General features: G+C 45.6%; 1 protein-coding gene across 1 annotated transcript in view; it reads right to left on the bottom strand.

Annotated features, from left to right (window-relative positions):
* Positions 1 to 18,252, bottom strand: part of LOC139685435 (uncharacterized) — a 31,427-nt gene extending 13,175 nt beyond the window's left edge. Inside the window, exon 1 of the mRNA XM_071582451.1 lies at positions 18,100 to 18,252. The gene's annotated coding sequence lies outside the window, so the exon portion shown is untranslated. The remainder of the gene's footprint in view (positions 1 to 18,099) is intronic.
* Positions 18,253 to 18,839: the final 587 nt, after the last annotated feature.

Below are 18,839 nucleotides of genomic sequence, written 5' to 3'. Positions count from 1 at the left end.
TGAGCGAAAGCAATCCTCTGAAGAGAGAACGTCGATCCACGATATCCCAGTTTCCTTCTGGGGGCATCGGAGATTGTGCACGGGAGATGCCGCCGCCGCCCTGGAGCGAAACGTTTTGCAAGCACCGTCACGTCGGTCTCCATTGGACGGCGACGAGAAAGCTCACGTCCCGGTAATATGGTTCTCGTGCCTGGGCATGGCGCCGTTCGAAATTCTCACGCCACTCTACACTGAGGAAATGAGCAGTCAATATTTCAACTAATTGAAGTCTTGCTATGCGTAAACAGATTTCACGCCAAATGGAAACCCACTGAATTCGCTTCGACAATATTTATAAAAAGATGGCTATTTTTATTTAAGATGCTGCGCATGTTCCGACATCCCGGGCGCCAAGAAAAAATAATACACCGAGGCGTAGTATACCAAACCTTTGGGGTTCAAATGTCGCGGGGGTCGGTGCAAGTGTGTCCATTGGAACTTGATGTTTTAGCATCCTGAAAGCCAGCGATAGGATGTGTGGTAGGGGGTGAATACACACCCGGCTGAATTTGACCCGAATGTAGCCTTGTTTGGACAATGTTATTCTGTTCCCTCATCGTTCGTGGAAAAAATGACATCTTAAATCTATCTGCTCTACACATAATCTACTCTCATTGTTAGATCGACATGATCACTCGTACCTAAGTGCAATGGGAGTATCAACACATTTTCAACGTCACCGCTAAACAGATGCCCTTCCAATGTATGCAAGACTCCAATCTGTAATTAAAACCCCGATCCGTCAGTGACTCCCAGCCTAGCTGGTCTAAATTGTAAGAGTACTCGGTAATTGTGATGAAAAGGTCAAAGGGAAATTTAATTTGTCACCGGTTAGGTCTTATTTGGAATATGCTGCAAGTATATGGGATCCTCACGAAGTTGGATTAATTGCCGAATTGTATCGCGTGCACCGTAAAGGAGCTAAATTTGTAAAACGTTCTTATGATAGACTTAGTAGCGTATCCAAAATATTAGAGCTTCTAAGTTGGGGACCACTCACGGAGCGAAGGCTAAATTACAGATTACATCTCTTGCATAAATTGGAAGAATGTCTCTTTAGCAGTCATGTTGAAAATGTGTTATTACCTCCATCGTACTACGGTAGGAGATCATGTCAACAAAATTAGAGGGATTAAGTGTAGAACAGATAAATTTAAGATTTTATTTTTTCCACGAACGATACATAACATTGTTCGACCCGCGGTAGGGTCATTTTCGGGTAATATTTATTCTAAAGTGTATTCACCCCCTACCACACACCCTGGCGGTGACTTGCAGGTTATATATAAATAAATACTCTGGATACGCTATTAAACTTCTTAAATTTATCATTTGGATCTTGGCATTGACACTTGTAGGAGTTTGTGGGAAATCGAGTCGAAACAAAAGCATGCGTTGAGCGCACAAGTTCCCCAACACTTTGCTGCTACTACTCCAGCAGCCTGCAGTCGACGAGGGAGTGAGACATATCCCACAACGCCGCCACGCACCATCAACGCTTACAACTTGCTAGTAGGGAGTCAAAAACCGACCAATTAGCACTTGCGACGCGACGAGAGACAACAGACGAGCGACCACCGATTCGCGGAAGACGAAGGGCTCTCTCCCTCATGGAGGAAGGGAAACAATTGAGGGGTTCTATGCAACTGAAATGCTGTTTTTTTAATGAGGAGAGGGATGGGTTCACCGGCCCTCTCGCCTTTGGTGCCCCCCACGCCAAGCCGGTCAGGGGGGGGGGACTCGGCCCACGCTCTTGGCGAAGCTAAATTACAGGGGGCGCACATTCGAAGATGGTGCACATAATGAATTCATTTCCAGCTAATTTACTTTCCGATCGGTCGTTCCCCCGAGGCGACACTCCCCGAGCACGAATGTCGCGCGGTCCATGACGTTACTCTGGTGGAGACGGCGCCAAGGTGACGCCGGCGGGAGCATGTGGGTCTACGCGAGTGAGCGCCGGGTTTTCACTTTCCGTTCCGAGGAACTGCCACGATGCGCTCCTCGGAGGGCAATTGCGAGACATGCTGCCATGCTTGCAATTCTACGATCCGGAACTATAATTGAATATTCAAGTTTAGAGGCAAAAACTTCAATTCACCGTCGAAACTCTGACTGCTATTTCCAGCACACGAAATAGTCTGCAGACCTATGCTAAATAAATAGAAGTTACCTCAAGTGTTCCGCAGGGAAGTTTTATAGGACATATCTTTTGCCTTACTTTACGTTAACGACTTTGACTCCACAGTCACAAGTAAGATACGATTATTTGCCAACAATGCAGTAGTTTCCCGTGACATCCGTGACCGTAATATGTAATCAGTGGCTTTGTCAGATAACCTTAATGCTATACAACGCTGGTGTGACACTTGGAAATTAGAATTAAACTTAAAAAAGGGCATAGTCATACATTTTTGGAAAAAGAGCGATTTCCACCGGAACGCCGACTGTATCGGGAACATCGAAAAGGTATGTGTAGACTCGATTAAATACCTTAAAGGCGTTACACTCACCCACGATCTCTCCTGGGTGAAACAAATATTAGGAATATGTGGATAAGCTAATAAAAAATTAGGATTTGTCAGAAGGGTACTGGGTAAATATGATGAAAAGATCGAAGAGAAATGTTCTCTGTTGTTGGTTAGGCATCTTTTAGATTACACTGATAGTACTATATTGGATCCTCACGAATTAGATTTAATTTCCGAATTGGATTGCGTGAAGTGTAGAGGAACTAGATTTGTGAAACGTTGTTATGATAAGCTTAGTATCGTATTCAAAATATTAGAGGAGCTAGGCTGGGAATCACTAAATGGAGCGAAGTTTAAATTACAGATTGAAGCTCTTGCATAAATTGGAAGGAGTCCTCTTTAGCAGTGATATTTAAAATGTATTATATACCTCCATCGTAGAAATCGGTATGAGAGATCATGTCAATAAAATTAGAGGGATTAAGTGTAGAACAGATAGATTTAAGATTTTATTTTTTCCACGAGCAATAGGGAATCACAATAACATTGGCCGACCGCGGTAGGGTCATGTTCGGGTGAAAATTATTCTAGAGTGTGTTCACCCCCTGCCACACACCCTAGCAGTGGCTTACGGGGTAAATAAATAAATAAATAGACAGATCGATATCATCGACATCTTTAATTTCACGGGCTAGTTGAACCACCAATCACGTGATACGACTGAATGAGTCAGTAGCCATCATATGGATGAGTGTTGACTGGCCCGCGTATTTTTAGGATCGAAAATTAAAGCTTTAAGTGACTAGAATATAATTTTCGTACCTCAATTATGGGTTATCCAACATGAAATATATTCCGATAACTACCACCTATAGCACCAAAATGAAGACAGGCCCGCCACATCTGACTGTCGGCCTGTCTATTCATTCAAGGGCGGACTATCCCAAACCAGTACATCTCGGTGCACTGCTCAGCAAATAGAAATGTTTTGAAATATAGTTAACTAATATGAAGTGAACCTTATTCGTCAATGTAAATTTTCATTAGTTACTGAAAATATATTACCTGCATAACAGAATGAGATAAATGCATTCGTTACCCAAGTAAACGTATATTTAAGTACAATGCAGATTGTTTGGTTAACGCTATACAAAATGCCGACCCATGGTTGGCTGTGTCGCGTTAACATAAGGAGTCTATTCTATTGTTTCAGGCTTCACTTCGTGGAAGTATTTAATATCCATTACTAAAAAAGAAAGAAAGACTTGTACTTTTCGTACTCGTACCGTATAATAAAATCTGTGGAAAAGTACGAGTCTTTCTTTCTTTTTTAGTAATGGATAAGGAGTCTACTTGGATGTCTTCCCAATCGTAGTGACGGGTAAGTTACACTTCCGTATCGGCGTTCGCCACCTCAGAATGAGAAGACCACGCACTCGACCTCCGAGGGAACAACACTGTGTTGTCTGTCACCAAAATCTTCTTTTATTGGATATTTTTTATAATAACTGGTTTAATTTTTTGGCACAAAAAAGAAAAAACATCCATACATTCAGTACAACATGACACCGTGTATTCTTTTTTTCCGAGTAAAAAATATGTTTTTATCCAAATGTCTGTGGTTTTTGATGATATTTTGATTAGGATTTATCGTTTAATTTTATGATGACTCCGCGATGATCTAAGTCTCACTATAATATCTTATTCACCACTCTTGTGCAATTTGAATAATGGTTCTCGCATAATTGCAGCATTCGTGAAGACGGCCAGGTGGGTGGCGAACAGAGGGCGCCTCGCTCGCCTCCGCTTTTGGAGTTGCCCTCTCGCCCACATGGTCTGCTGCCGATGGACCTTTTCATTTCGCAGAACGGCCCATAAAAATATTTGCGGAAGCCTTCATAGGAAACAATCCTATCCTAATGCTAAATGCTTCCCGTGAGGTCATCACCCCATCTTCCCACGTCATTTTCCCTCCCTGTTTCCAGTGGGTTTGTTGACCCTATGGCAGCATATATTAGGGCAGAACCGAACGCGAGAGGATGTATCAAGGCGTAATCAAATTTTCAAGACTGGAATCGAATTAGCACCGACGTAAAACACGCACGCTTTTCCAATTTTAAGATATCTTTTGACTTGTACCACTTGGATGTTTGAACTTCAACACTGGATCAAATAAACTATAGTTGTATCCCGTATGTGACAATAAGCAAGGTTCCTTGGTGTTTGCTAGCTGCCGATGTCGCCCAAAACGAACAAGTTGGATTGATTAGACAGATTTTACTGTGAATTGCGTTGTAATTCGTAGCTTAATGCTCAACTGGCAATGAAGAGTTTGGATTTTAAAAAGAGAGAATTCATGCTTTTCCGTTAGCCAGAGACAGTTGAATAGGGACGTGCGAAAGATCCATTCGAAGGGTCGGGACACCTTGTTCCCCCATGGTGCGACGTTGGATTCATGGATTGAGAGTTCCTATTGCCACGAACACAACACCCGACAGTGAGGATTTAGATAATGGCTAATCGATGAAGATGTTTCGGAACTGCTGCGATGGCATTCATATTGGAGATGGAAGAGTAAGATCTAAGAAAAATGCAGACTCTTTAAAATGGAAAATAAATTAATGAAAGAAAAGAGGAAGGCGAGGGCGCTGTCAACGACAATGTCGAGGGAGACTACCACACGTCTCTTCAGGTCTTCATTTTGGAACTGAGAGGGAAAACAAGGCGCTAGGGGTCAAAAATATTCCTCCCGAACTGATAAAAATTCAGCAAAAAGCATTCTAAAACAGCTCCAAAACCTAATATCTAGTATGTGTGTGAGAGGAGACGTCAAGACGTATTTTCATGCCAATGTTATTTTCAATACACATGAAAAGACAAATAAATATGAAAAATTTAGAGCACTAACAAGACATAAATCGACCAAGAAGAACAGCGAAAAATAGTGAAGAACGTGAAAGATGCATCAAATATCACCTAATATGGATTGAGAAGGACATAGAGAACAGGAGATGTTATTCATAATTACCGACTAAGCGTACGGAAGAGGATAGGAAAAGACCTTTTTTGCACACTTTGATCTGAAGAAAACTTCAGGCAATATTGACTGGAATTCAATGCTAAGAACCGAAAGAAGTTTGAATTATTTACTTATAATGGCACTGGGCAACAAGCGCTTTCATCTCGTACAGAGAGCAGACGGCAATGAACAGATGTAGCGAATGCAGAGGAGATGATAAAATGCAGTTAATGGTCCAATTAACTCAATTTCCTTCTTGATATACACGCGTAGGCGCAGAAGTCAATTCATGGGATGAAGTAGAAGACCGTGAAGTGAAGTGCGAATACGTGAGGAAAGAATAGGTGTGCTGCCATTTCCAATAGACGTAGATGCTCTATTGTCCAAAAAAAACGAGACCTGGAAAATGTTACTGACCTGTCTGGAGAAGAGGATGCACACACTCGCGGCCTTCAAGTGCGCAACAATGAAAATAAAGTAATAGCATTTCGTTGAAAGAAGACGATTTTCAAATACGTGCACGAATAGGCAGACTTAAACGAGTATGACATGAGCGAATTTGGCAGTAAGACGATGGAGGAAGTAACTGGATCACAGGAGTGTGGATAGCGAACAAGGAGCAACACGAAAGTGCTAATTGTAGTCGTCTAATAATTAAGGAGCCGTGGTTTAAGAGACACAACCGCCAACGGGAGAGCCTCTTTTCTGCAGACGTGAAAGTTGGACAACAGTTGGAAGCAGAAGCAAGAACACCATTGAGGATGTAGCAGTAGTAGTTTTCTGGGAGGCAACCGACGGCTGAGATCATTTGCGCCATTAGGGATGGATGGGGAAGGATAAAGGGTGGAGAGAAACCCAGCGTCGGCATTAGCCTACTCTTTACAAAAGGCGCCGAGGGGTCCACAGCTTAACGTCCCATCCGACGGACGTAGTACTCCCTCAAAGCACTCTCCAGAAAGCACCTCAAGTAGGGATCGGGATACTACTGAAAAGTATTTGTTGTCTCCAGGATTTGAACGAAGGCTCTCTTGGTGGAAAGCCTATGCGTTAGTCACCGCACCATCCCGATCCCCTAGAGAGAATGTGGTGCAGGCTGAGAATGATGAAAATCATTCAGATGAACTGAATGACGAGCAAAGAAGTACTTCGACGTGGGTAGCATTGCAGAGGATACTCGGAAGAAAAAGAAATGGCTCACAGGAATTGTTTGGTCGCTGAGACGATAGCATACCGAAGACCTTGACTGGAGAAGAGATATGGAGATTTTCAGGGGAAGGCCGAGGGTGAAGCAAGCGGAAGAAGGGAGGGGAAGGCGTCGACGAAAGCATAAGAGGGCCTCCTCCCCGGGAATGAAAGCAAGGGTGCGCGCCGGGCCCGGGAGCGCATCCTTGAACCGCCGAAGTCCCTCGTGGAAGTCGGGGGTCTCTGAATCTGAAGGTGGGCGAGCTTTTGCCGGGCCCTCCTTCCGCCCCATTGCGAAGGGGAGCGAGGGGGCAGGAGGAGTCGGAGTGCCGCCCACACGCCCCCGCGGCCCGTCCCGGAGAGAGTGCGCATCGCGGCCGGAGGAGCGTGGGCCGCATGGGTCGAGGATGTGGGCGGCTAGCAGGGGTCCTTGAACTCCTGAAGGCCGGCCTAGGCGGAAGGGGGGGCCTTCCGGATGAGGACCCCCTCTTGAGGAAGAGAGGGGATCGGGCTGAGCTAGAAAAGGCCCGGCCCTGCCGGAGAGCAGCATCCAACGGATGTGGCCGGCGCGGTTCGGGATGTGCTTCCTTATTTCGGAGTAAACGCCCTTTGGCGCCGCTTTGGCACGCGCACGACACCTCTTCCGGACGGCATGAGCCAGAAACATCCGAGTCATTTCCGAGAGTGAAAATTAAAGGGGAGGGGGGGGGAGGACATTCCACCTGATGATACTGCGTCGCCACGAAACCAAGGTTGTAAAAAATTATAAATACGCATCGTTCGAAACCAAGTGTGTGCTGCGCTGATTGAACACGAAGTAATTTCACACAGTGACGCCAGATACTGTTGATTCGATTAAGTGGAAATTTAATTAAAATTGTTAATGAATTCACTCATTTCCGTCAGAGAATGATAAGGCATGTATGCCGCTCAATAAGCTATTTTTCAAAGAAACTGCGGGAGATGTAGCTTTTGACGGAGTCATCCGCTGATATGCATTAGAATGCAACAATTTCAGAGAGTAAAAATCATTCGCCTTATATTTGATATGGCCGGGATCCCGGTCAAGGCGAACGATTTTTACACTCTGAAATTGTTGAATTGTAAAGCTATTTTTGATTAATATAACTTAATATTGTACTTAGGTTTCACTATGTGACCTAACAGGAGCTATTTTCAAAGACGAAACATACAGAGGGCAAAACGGAAACCAAAATATATATGATGCGCATCTTATACAGTTCACTCGAAATATCTACTTAATGCGTTGAAACATATCTTGATGCAACGAGATTTTCTCAAATGCAGTGCGAAATATTCCAAAAGTTTTATGTTGCACTATTTCCCCTTCCCTTTATAATAAAATAATTTTTTAAATTACGTTTTATTATTCAATTTTATACGTAGACTTCGTTCATTCGTTATCGCAAACTGATATTATTAATAAAAATCATTTGTGTAGTGATTGCTAACATAATTTTATGATTTGAGCACTGTAGAAGCTGATATCACAAAAAGTATCAATCGATTTTTTTCTTGTTCAACAGCTACCATTAGCGGATGTACTTGAAGTGTGGTTCAAGAAAGATATTATTTCTGCTTTTGTGGCCCAGAAAACCCAACACACCTGACTTAATCTTCGCCGTGTATTTGATTTCGAACAGCTTCAGGGTTTGGAAAGAGACGCAGGGTTCAGACGGAGTCGACGGGAGAGGACAAGGGATTTATCAGCTTTCGCATCCAGCCCGCCACATACGACCGCCCCTTAAGCCCCACGCGCCCTTCCCCCATCCACCCCACCTCCCATCCGACATGGGAGTTCACGACGAGATCTGCCATCGCAACGATGTCTTGTCTTTTCAAAAAGGCAAAATCACACTGGGAGCGCAGGTGCGACACTAAAGGCTAACAATTTGCAGTCTCATCCATTGACCGCCAATCGCTAAAAATCGATGCATCGGCGGAGGTTCATTACAAAATGGACTAATCGCGAACATTGTAATCGTCCTTTTTTTCGTTAGATTGAGGGCATCACGCGCAATATACGTAACCCGTGACCCTCCGCTCCTTCGCGTAAGTAAAAACGCGTAACTGGACACTCGGCACATTCACTGCAAGTGTTGGGTTCAAATGTCTCGAGACGCGCCACCGGATCAACGAACCACCTTGTGAACCTGAAGTCTATGTCCAGGGTAAGAGGTCTCCTCTGTAAATCAATATAGCTGTGGAAAAAAAGCCTCTTCCCGCAAATAACTTGAAGCGGAAATGAACTCAACGAGTTTTACACGCAACCCATTCCTAGAACAGCAGCCTGAATTTCATGCGCGACTCGGAGGAAATGTAGCGCTAAGAAGCGATCAATAAAAGGATGATGACATTTATCGATGTTCACCATTCCATCGATTTTACGATTATACCAAATGGCAAGGACAGCTTCGACTGCACCAATCCCTTCCTTGAGGACACTTCCTCTAAGATATCATCCTCCCGCGGATTCAACTCTATAAGCTTTCTCGTCTTACCTCGGGTTTTCCGATAGCGCACCGCCAGTCACGAACAATGATCCGGAGAAAGGATACTCCCATTCTCAAGGGATGCCTCATTTCTAATATCTACATTTAACCAAAGATCCACCCTCTCGTCGGGGGCGGGGAGCACTCACCCTCGGAGGCGCGGTCAGCGCACGGACGGCCGCGGCGTCACTCACCGCTGCGTCGTCCTCTAGAGACGAGGGCGCCCCGCGCACGCCGCGTCCGGTATCCGACTCGCGGCCCACGTGCCCCGTCCGCCGTGTTTATAGCAGCCCCCCCCCCCCCCCGTGCCCAGAGGGGGCGGGGAGGATCGTTGGCCCGCGATTTGCCCAAACAAGGCCCGCACGCCTCGCCGCCCTCCCCCGAGTGCGGTAAGGGCCCCTTACCGCACTCGGCGTTCGGCCCCTCTCGGCCCCGCCCCTTCTTCGCGTGGGCCGCACTCTCGCGCGCCGCCCTTCTCTCCGTTCCCTCGGGGGGTCGGAGGGTTCGTCGTCCCTTCCAGGACAGGGGCAGGGGAGGGGGGCGCCCAAGGGGAGGCGAGCACAGGGGTAGGCCGGCGTGGCCTCAAGCCATTTCGGACGGGATCAATCTCTCTGGCTTTCGGCGGGATCCGCATCCGCCGACCCACGAGACGCCGAAGACCTTCGACATCAAGATGAACCTGAGAGGGTGGAGGACTGGAGACTCGATTGTGACTGCCAGTTGGTGTGGCGAATGTGAAAGTTTTGCCAACAACCGCAGCTTGTCTCATCTTTGACAACTTCGGCCCCTCAGACCTCACGACGCTACTGTACGCGAGTCTCGTCTTTGACAACGTCCCTGTTCGAAAATGATTATCAATAAACAAAACCGTGACGGGTACTTAAATGATGATAGCGCTCCTTCAAGTAATAGAGCTCCTTGCGATTGAAATGCAGTCGTAAATTATTTTACCCAAAAACGAAGGAGCACCCGTGCTCAGAAATGCGGTGTCTTTTTATTTAGATCGAATAGGGCCACAAAAACTGTATTTGTTACATGAAATGAGGCCCCGATACTGTGCAGGAAAAAATCAAAAAGTTCCAAAACTACGCACAGTCAAATGATCATTCTAGAAAAAATTTCCCGGGATGATAGATACTTTGTAAAATTTAACATGCAACGAACTAGTAAACACTTGAGAGAGAGAAGATGACGGCTTTTCGATGGAGTAGCAAATGCTTTCCATTTCGCTATTCGGAAACGCCTCAGGTCTGCTGCCATTCGAGTTTTCACAACAGTAAAACTCACCGCCTCATTCTTTCAATCATCTCTATCTTTCATGTAAACTTAGAATGATTTCGCGAATATTACGTAGTCTGCGATTCCTTTCGATAATCCATCCAGGTCCCAGTTCCTATAATGATATCAGCATCTGCACTCTGATTGAGGTGATGAAATTCAGACTCCTTATATTTTAAACTACGGCATCTAACCACTATTACCAATATCACCTTATTACCGTTTTTCGAGACTTTGATTTTCTCGTTTCTCCGTGGGTAAAGGGTCTTATTTTCGCTATTGTTAGTTTGTTTTATTATCTTGGGAATTTAAGAGTCAAAGACTGATCTGAAGTGATAAAAAGCACTGAATCTTAATTTATTTTCCCGAATGTATGGCCTGCGCTCTTTCCTACCAGCTATACCAAACCCTCTAAACGTGTTCGTGTATCCTAATACTCGCTACCAAATGCGATGCCTCGGCCGTATAATGGGCCCCGGAGCGATTAAGGGGTACCCGACATGATTAAAACCCAACAATCTTTCATTAAGACCTTCTACATGGCTTTCACACGCCGTTCAGACCTTGGTAATACTTATGCAAGCCCCATCCCGTCCAGTGTAGTCAACTTCGGGATTGATTTCTGCAGTTCCCTGCCCCCACCCCACGTGGCCCGCCTCGCGGAGGGAGGGAATAGAAAGGTGGCAGAGCATGGGAACGGATTTTATTCCCGGTTCCAATCGCCAGGTCGAGTATGCGCTCCCATTCTGGCAGAGCGGAGCCTCCACTCGGCGCGACAAAAGAGTTTCTGCCGGTCTCGCAAAGGCACGAGTTCCCGTAGGAGGTGTGCGAAAACACGTCCCCCAAGTGCTTCGAATCACCCATCGTCACTTTGGGACGCCGCTCTTCGTTAGGGGGCCATTCATGGGCGAAGGGGGGGGGACGCAGCGAACATTGACGCCCCCCCCCCATTCCCACACCGTCACCACCTGCTGCTGATTCACCGATCCCAAAAACTCAGTTCAACGACCTCTCCGTCTATAACAAAGCCTCGATTCGGATCTCATCTTCTTTCGCGGTTGCCTCCGCGTTCCCGGCGTCACCTCAGCAGTCCAGCCACGACCGAGGGGCGCCCGTGGGAAGCAAGCGCGCCCTCGCCTCGCGCGGCCCCTCGGCGGTGGCCCCTGAGTTGCCGATTCCTTCGTCACTTCGAGTAAACATTCATTCTTGCATTTCATTCTCTCTTCCTCCGCTCCAACCCCCCACCCCCTCGATCGGGGGTGGGCCCTCCCCGCCCGGAGGGACTGCCCTTTCGCCGGTCGTGCCCCCACCCCTCTTCTCTGGGTCGTGGGGGTTGCTGGAGGGGGAGGCACCAAAGGAGTGCCTCCCAGGTCGCGGGACCGCACGTCACATTTGAATTGCCTCCTCACAGAGGCGCCTCATGGGAATAGGCGCCACTTCCCATGTCCATCACCCACGCGGTGTTTAAGGACAAAGCGAGGCACGTCGGAGGGATTGCATACCATACATTTCCAGGACTAAGGAACCATTTTGAAATTTACATATACATTATTCACCAACTCACCAGCCGTCTCAAGAACGTACGGCAGGGGGTGTTAGGTCACCAGCCATTAGGCAGATGCCCCAATACTTCCACATGGCACCCCTGAGTTTCACCAAAAGGACACGTTTTTCACGCGACCGTACATCATTCGAGTAATATCAGCGATACACATTGCGAACATGGAGTACTGTTAGTAACCACCCCACTGGCAACACTGAGAAGACAAATGAGGAAACCAATTAAAAAGGCGGGCCCACATGCAACGCAGTCACTAATTACCAGGCGGCATTCTACTCTCGCAGGGGGGACGATTCTCAGATGCGTTGGATCTGCAGCTTTATTAACACGACATCCCAACTCAGAGATCATGCAGAGGTGGGGGGCGACCGCCATGAAGTACGTTGAGGAGGGGGGGGGGTGCAGCTTGTGTGTTCATAACTATTTCTTTCAGTACCTAACCATTCCCGTGTTGGTGTCCCCTCTTGAGATGTTGTAACGAATATTGTGCGGGGAAATGAATGATTGAATCTATCCTGTCGGAAATCTCTCCATCTTATTTTGTGATAGCTTACTATCCTGCTTCTTGAATAAACCCCTGTTATTTTAACGAGGAAGGTATTTTGTCATTGATTAGGTGATCACCGTTGTTTTATGACTTGCATACTAGGAATTGCTATCCATATCTAATTTTTCCTTGTTTGCAAAACTCTTCCACATAATACCCCGCAAGCCTATCGCGGAGGTTTGTAGCGGGTGGTGTTATGTCACAAGGCATACATTCGAACCATGATATCACTAAACACACGTTCGTTCGATCATGCAATCGGACAATATTAGTCACCAAAAAAAAAGAAGCTAATTACGTGCAAAAATATTCAGTTACGGGGCACTATTGAATTCATACGGGTACAATGCTCTAAAATAGGGGACATTTATGATGCATGCATGACAACGACGAAATATTTAATCTACCATTAGTAATTATACTCTTCGCGGGTTTATAGAATTCTATCAATAATTTTCATGCTCATAAATTATCCTTGCCTTGAATGTTTTTTTTTGCAAGCATGAAACTTCATGATACGTCAGGTCACCTCAATATTTCAAATGAATTCCCAAGCCCGACATGGATTCAACCCATGATACACATTTTCACAGAGATTCACAGGGTATGTCGTACATGAAAATTCACATATTTCCAAAGCGTATGTACCCCTGCTCACATCGCTCAGACTGGTCCAAACTAGGAACGATTAGAAAGTGGATGCGATGGATTTTCTATAAAAAACGAGGATGGAGATATCTGAAAACGCGACGAAAACTGGACGCTTGAGACTTTTAGAAATTTAGAAAATATTACTAGAGCCTATGTCTGATTGATACAGATCTAACCACCCGAATGACAAAATTGGAGGAATAGACTGCGCCACCGGAAGAAGAACCAGATGGCATGTCGCGGAACTCACGATCACTTTGCAGCCGTCTCACTGAGGAACAGAGGCTGCATGGACTACCTTTCGTCTGGCTCCTAACATTCGACCTATCTGGCATGGGTGACCCTACCAGGAGCAATCATCATTACTCACGCCAGCACAGCTCTAGTGGTCATCGGAACGCACAAACCCTTCCACCACGTCAACGTTGTAGTCCATGGGAGGGCTATAATAATTGAAAAAGTTTAAATATATGTTTTATGCAAACATATCTGGAGAAAGAGCCATTTCGCCTCAATAGGCGAGGTGGATTGGCTCGCCCCCTACGATGAAGGTACCCCAACGGTCGCCCGCCCGGGACGAATCGGAGGGCCCGTGGGCTGGATGACCCCAGCGACTTCCTCTTCGCCGGCAGCTCCACCGAGGGCGTGGGACGCAAGCAATCATCCCTCCCCCCCTCCCCCCCCTCCCCCCAAAGCACCTTCGAGGAGGATGAGGCGAGGCTCCCGTGACATGAGTGACTGCCGCGCACCCTGTGCGCGTCACTCTTGAACTACGGGCCAGTCTCTATTCAAAGCGGCATCAACCGAGGGCACCTCAGACATCCGTAACCTTATACTTGGCCTTCCTTCCCCAACTAAAACGGAAAAGGAATCACCGCTAATGTTGATTCAATGGGTAAGGATGGAATTTACCTCATCCTGAGACATATGCGACATCAGTGATATTTTCGCGGATACAACGTACTAAGGTCAGTGCCTTTCCATGTAACGCATATAAAATATGCACCAAACGAACGTGTTTGAGAACTGAACAAGTCAAATAGTGCTCTGTTTCTCGTGCCGCAAACATACAATTCCTAATAACTGAAATAGGTATCGCATGGACATTTAAATCGAGAGTAAAGTGGAGGCGCCGGCGGAACTGGCGCCGGGGTGTTCGTATTGGTGGGCGTGGGCGTGGACAGGCCCACTCCTGAGGGGGCCACTCACTCTAAGGGGATGTGAAGGGGGTGGTGCGCCCCCCTGATGGGGGATCCAACGCCCCTAGGAGCCACCCGGGGGCACGAGGGTGGGCCGCGTCTGTTTAGACTTCGCAGACTTCTCTCTGTCGTTCCTTGAGCGTAAATGATTTCGGAAAGCCTTCGACATAATAATTAATTCCTTAAAAAAATATTTATCCGCATAACAAAATGAAACAATTGCCGATTTCTTCAATCCTAGAAACTGCGGGAGATGCCGCGATAATAACTTTTAACGGAGTCATCCGCTAAATGTGCATTTTCGATGCAACTATTTCAGAGCGTGAAAATCATTCACCTTGACCAGGAAATTGTTGGATTGTACTTCTATACTGAAGTAGAAACGTCAATGCGTTATGATTTTAATTTCTTTTTATTCAGTGGAAAAGTGCATCATCCATTTTAGCCTCCAAATATGGATTTGTTGCGAAGTCATTCGCTAATATGCATTTCAATGCAACAATTTCAGGGTGTAAAAATAACTCGCCTTGACCGGGATTAGAACCCGGGTGTCTTCGATCAGGTCCGGAACGATTGATACACGCAATATATATATATATATATATATATATATATATATATATATATATATATATATATATATATATACATATATATATATATACACATATATATACACATATATATATATATATATATACATATATATATATATATATATATATACATATACATATATATATACATATATATATATATATACATATATGTATATATATACATATATGTATATATATACATATATGTATATATATACATATATGTATATATATACATACATATATGTATATATACATATACATATACCTGTATGTATAGATACATATATATATATATATATGTATATATATTATATATATATATATATATATATATATATATATATATATATATATATATATATATATATATATATATATATATATATATATATATATAGGTAATATACTCACAATAAACTACGCAGTGGAATTTCTGTGTGTTGTTGGTAATGGCTGAGCATTGCGTATGCTGTCATATCGCCATTCTGCCCGTTGCTTCCAGCGCTTGTTTGGGAGTTGGAGGGAATATCACTAGAGAGGGAAAGGGTAGGTGATATTTAGAATTAGAATAAATTAAGACCGCTGGCAGTTTGAGGAATGTAGTGGGGAGAGAGTATTGAACTGAGAAGAGTAATAATTTAAAGAGTTTGAGGAGAGTTGGGCAGATGGGGAGGGAGACTGCTTTGGAATTTGGGATCGTGGGATAAGATTCAAACTCGCTCTTGTGCATTGTCAATTATTTTATTAAATTGCGTGCTAGCCTTCATTCATAGAGTTAATAACTGATAAGTCATTAATGTACCACCTTGGGGATGATCTCTTCTCGCCAGGAAGAGAAAACTTTGCCTTCAGCAGCAATAGATCTCTAGTTCCACGGATTCCTACGTGTGTGGCGCTTTGATTGCAATCACTCCTTCATTGTCGGACAACCCTTGAATGACATTAGTGTGTTCTTATAGAATTGATATGCCATAGCGCAATCCTTTTTGATTGAGTCCGAATTTCTATATTTGTGTTTTTAGCACCTCAGAAATTGTGATTGAATTTAACGAACACGAGTCCTACACAGGGCCAAGTGATGTCGCTCGGGTATTTATTCAATTTTCGTTCATATTTTGGCTGACTTAGTACAAGAGTAAGAAAATCTAAAGTCATTAAATGGTTTCACATCGTTTTAAATACCATTTATGCAATTCTAAAAAAATTATTGGGAAGGAAGACAACTTATTACAATAGTAATAAGCTTGGCAGCATTTATTCAGTGTTCAAGAACAAAGAATGATGATTACTTTAGCCTAAAATAATATGTTCGCACAGGAAAATCTTCTTTAAAATAAGTACGCACATTATAGTGGAATAGATTTACGGTCATTGTGCGCCATTATGGGTGAATGGGAAAGGAGTAAGGGCGGAGGGAAACCCGGTGCCGGCATTAGCCTAATCTCAACGAAAGGCGCCAAGGGCAGCTTATTGTCCCATCCGACGGACAGCGCACGAACTCGAAGTGCCCTCCACGAAGCACCCGAAGTAGGGATCGGGGATACTAGTGGAAAATATCTGTTGTCACCAGGATTTGAACCCGAACCCTCTGGGTGAAAAGCCAGTACGCTAGCCCCAACTACTTACGTCATATTAGCCATTTGCAGTTGGTGATCTTAAATTCATTCGGGGAACGATTAATATGTTCCCGTAACCGAATTCTATCCTCAATTGTTTATTTTTTATGCTCAACATCAGCAAAGTAGTATACAAAAGAATGGCAAGCTGCGAACTGTTCATCTCATGAGCGAACGGCTCGCCGTGTGAGTCGATTAACTTTCGGAAATAGGGAATAGCGGACGAGAGTAGGGTTGAGGTGCGTGAGGCCGTCAAAAGGGGCGGACGCGGGATGGCCGGGGGCGAGGAAACAGATGAATCGTCACAAGGGAAAGAATGACACCTCTTGACTTTTGTCCAGAGGATGACCACGAACAAGTTGAAATGCACCGAGGGAGTCTTCGAGAACGAGTCACTTTTAAACTGCCTCTTCCGACTCCTTTATTGCCATTTCCATTTTGAAATGACATTCCTTTCCGCACTCAAATGCAACGCGTGCTTGAAAAAGGATATGTACTTTATTTCGAATGCCGATCGGATGCCCGTTAAGAGAAATATCAACACGTGGAAGAAAACTCCGACATATATGCCGACGAAAATATTTTCTATTACAACCTCGTAATTTTAAAGAAGATTTTTTCTCTTTGCTTGTGCTTACAAACTTTTGATCAAGCTTCCACTTTTGCACAGGCTCCTCATCCGAGATCTAAGAAGATCGGGCAGCTGACGCAGAAATTTCCATGACTAATTTTTCTGAACTATTCTTTTCTAAATAGAATTGACTGAGTTAATTGTACAAACGTCACTTATGCCAAGGGCGCCAAATGAATCATTCTTTTGCAGGCAACTCCCTAGCAACCAGCATGACTGTCGAATGATAACCATTATGACGACTGCTTTAAAGACAATATTTCATTTCCCTTTGTTAAAATTTCAATTCGATTATCTAAACAATCTTTGGATGAGACAAGTAGGAAATGTACAATAGACACGTGGCGTGTCGCGCACCGATGCTTCGTCCCGGTGCACGATCAACACGTCTCATGCAGAAGAACTGGCTCTCACATGGTATAACATAGAAAGTCGTATCCTGGTGGCGGCGGCAACCGACAAAGCCGCCAGCGAGAGAGTGAACACGAGAGCCAGTCACAGAGCCTCGCCGCGAAAGAGACCGCGACGGAGCGGAGGTGTCATTTCTATCGGAGTAACTTGCTCCTCCCGGTAGAACGTCAGAGTGCACCACTGGCTAGCAAGGCACGAAGACCCGCACACACGACGGCGGGCCGCACTAACTGTGGGGGTGTCCGAGACACCTCTCCCTCCGCCGAGGGGTGGGCAGGACAATGGCACACGAACCCACTCACTGAGCTCAAGATTGCGCCACTCGGCGTTCACCTTTGGTCAGCTCGGCTGGAATCGCGAAAGGGAGAGTAAGGCCGCTTACCCGATCGGCGAGTCCGGCCTTGCGACGGACGGCTGCGAGGGCGAGCGGGAGGAGGGAAGAAAGGAGGCAGTGGTTGCTGCCTCGGGAGACCACGCCCGGGAGACAAGACAGCGGCGGCGGCGGCAGCAGCGACGGCGTGGTCCGATTTCCAGGGCGCTGCGATTGAGTGGGGCGGCCGGGCGGGGGGTCCGGCCTTATATACGGGGCCGTCCCCCTCCCTGCTGTCCCTCCCCTTGGTCGCGAAGGGGGAAGGCGAGAAAGGGGCCGCGCGCCCAGCATCGTGTGCATCTGCTATCATATTGAAATGGAATCATATCGAAAAGCACCCGAACGCACACGGACGTCGAAGGTTTGGTGAATTATTGCATGCCGCATGTAGGTATGTGCGAGTTGCATATGCATACGTTTTTGTGTCTGGGCGAATATGCTCGTATCCACCCAAAACCCCGCGGGCCGCCGCTGGTGTGTCAGGGCGTCGGCGGGACATTTAGATGGATTAGTTCATGAATGCATTTGAATACCTCGTATCGGCATAAATACGAAATATTCAAGTGCATGCATGTACTAATATTTGAATGATGGCCCTTGATCACCGGCGGCCCTTGCGGCGACTAGCGGAGTGCTCAGTCGATGTAGTTGCGCATGAGTTTATAGAATCGGAGTCAACTTTTACTTTTTATTCGGCGCTCTTGAGCGAAATCGACACATTCATGAACCACTTCGCCATGGACCCAGGACGC

This window comes from Hetaerina americana, unplaced genomic scaffold, assembly GCF_022747635.1.
Source record: "Hetaerina americana unplaced genomic scaffold, ioHetAmer1.1.p SCAF_112, whole genome shotgun sequence".
Lineage (NCBI taxonomy): Eukaryota > Metazoa > Arthropoda > Insecta > Odonata > Calopterygidae > Hetaerina > Hetaerina americana.
Note: the sequence above shows the minus strand (reverse complement) of the source record. Positions and strands in the feature narration are given on the sequence as shown.